This window comes from Callospermophilus lateralis, unplaced genomic scaffold, assembly GCF_048772815.1.
Source record: "Callospermophilus lateralis isolate mCalLat2 unplaced genomic scaffold, mCalLat2.hap1 Scaffold_260, whole genome shotgun sequence".
Classification (NCBI taxonomy): domain Eukaryota; kingdom Metazoa; phylum Chordata; class Mammalia; order Rodentia; family Sciuridae; genus Callospermophilus; species Callospermophilus lateralis.
In genome coordinates this window covers 820,086-822,010 of record NW_027513384.1, presented here as the reverse complement: position 1 = coordinate 822,010, position 1,925 = coordinate 820,086, and the positions used below count along the sequence as shown (strand labels likewise).

The following is a 1,925-nucleotide window of genomic DNA, read 5'->3' as shown; positions in this document are numbered from 1 at the left end:
CTCTGTAGTGTGTACTGGGTGCCACACCCCTGAACAAGCAGGCCAGTGGCAGCCCAAGGCAGGGGCACCCACAGACAGAGTTCCCACTGCCAAGCTTGCTCCTGTCCTATCAGGACACTGTCCCACAGTCAGGGTAGAAATCTTGAGTTCAGAAGCCCCCAGCCAGATGAAGTCATGCTCTTTCGGAACAGGGATCCATTTCTTCACCATTAATTCAATGGAGTTTTCAAAAGGTGCCAGGAATATTCTTAGGAAGTGTCCTGGGACGGGGCAGGCAGGTCCTGGCTCTCTGGGTCAGGAGGGGGTGCTGGCACAGCTTCTTTTTTCTGGGCCGCCAGAAATTCATGAATTGCTCCTTCAATCTGTGGCCTGAAGATGTGGTTGAGTTTTGGATCCACCACCTGAGAAATAATCCTGTCTACTCCTGCTTCCAGCATCCCCGACTGAACCACACTCTGCCTCAGCCCATTTCCTAACTGGTTCTTGTTCATCGTAGGATTCCACTCCTGCTTGTCCAGATGTGTTGGCTTGGTGTCCACGTCCGCCAGGCAGTCCCGGCGGAAGCTGTCAAAGAGGCTGTGGCTCTTGAGCTGCTCCACTATGAGCGCGATAAGCTGCGGGTCGCCCAGCGGCAGCGAGGCGGGGTTGCTGGGGTGGCCGCTCCCGCCCTCCCTGGCCGCTGCAGCCGACCCAGCCGAGGCCTGGCCCGCGCCGCCGCCGCCCCCCCGCGCCCGAGCCGCCACCGTCCGCCATGCCTGCACCCCGCGCCCGAGTGCGGCTCCTGCTCTGGGTCTGGGGGCCTGCATTTTGCACGGGAGGTGGAGAACCCCACGGAGGCAGCGGCGGTGGCGACGGAGGTGGGGACGGCGTTGGAGATGGCGGTGTTGGCGGAGGCGGCGGCCAGGCACACATTTCTTTAAGCATAAATTTTATAAAAACTATTTTACCACATATTTTTTCACTCAAGTCCCCTTCATTATTCATGATATTTGGCTTCTGTAAATGAGTTATTTTCAGGTAACCTAGAGAATTTCATTTTGCATTTCTTACAATGTAGGTCTACTGGTATCTAACTCTTTAGGCTATTATTTTATCTTTATTTCAGCTTCCTTTTTTTCACCACAAAATACAGAATTCCAGATTGTGAGGTTTTCCAATCACCATAAAGAAGCAATCTCAATTCTTTCTGTTCTCATTCCTAAGAAAATGTCAAACGTCTTCTTATTTTTGTTCCTTAAAATGTAATATGCCTGTTTTTCCTGTGGCCACCTTTGTGACTTTTTTCTTTACTTTTGATTTACCTTGCTACAACCTTTGTGCTTATCTTGCTGAGCTGCTAAGACCTTTGGGCTGACACCATCATTTATTTTGGGATGTTTTTCCCTTATATCTTCAAAATATCTCCACGTGCCACTCCAATACATGGAGCGCAATCATATGATTTCGTCTGACAGGTATCTAACAATATATTTTTATTTTCTTTCAGTTTTTCTCAGATTTTTTGTTTAGACAATTTTGATTGACCTAAACTGCATTTCAACTATCATTCAACTTCTGACTCATTTTGTTGCTACACCTAATGATTTTTTAATTTCAGATATTGATTTTTCTCCAATTGAAAAATGCCTATGTGTTTGTTTCTGGGTTTTTTTTTTTTGTTTGTTTGTTTTTCTATTCCCTATAGGCATACTTAGGTCTGCTTTTTGCTCCAAGTTCTTTAACACCTAATAATATGTGCAAAATCTTGGCCTGCTTGTTTTCATATGCAGGTCATTTGTGAGCCTGTTTGTTTTGAATTTTTCTCTTTAATAACAAAGTTATCTTAATTGTGGTTTCTATTTGTACTCCATTGCTTATACTATATATTACCTTTTCTTCTACAGCAGACATTAAACATTGCTATAAAACATGAGAGACTGAAGATG

At 45.7% G+C, this 1,925-nt stretch overlaps 1 pseudogene; it reads right to left on the bottom strand.

Moving 5' to 3' along the window:
* Positions 1 to 206: 206 nt before the first annotated feature.
* LOC143387341 (biorientation of chromosomes in cell division protein 1 pseudogene) lies at positions 207 to 753 on the bottom strand (annotated as a pseudogene).
* Positions 754 to 1,925: the final 1,172 nt, after the last annotated feature.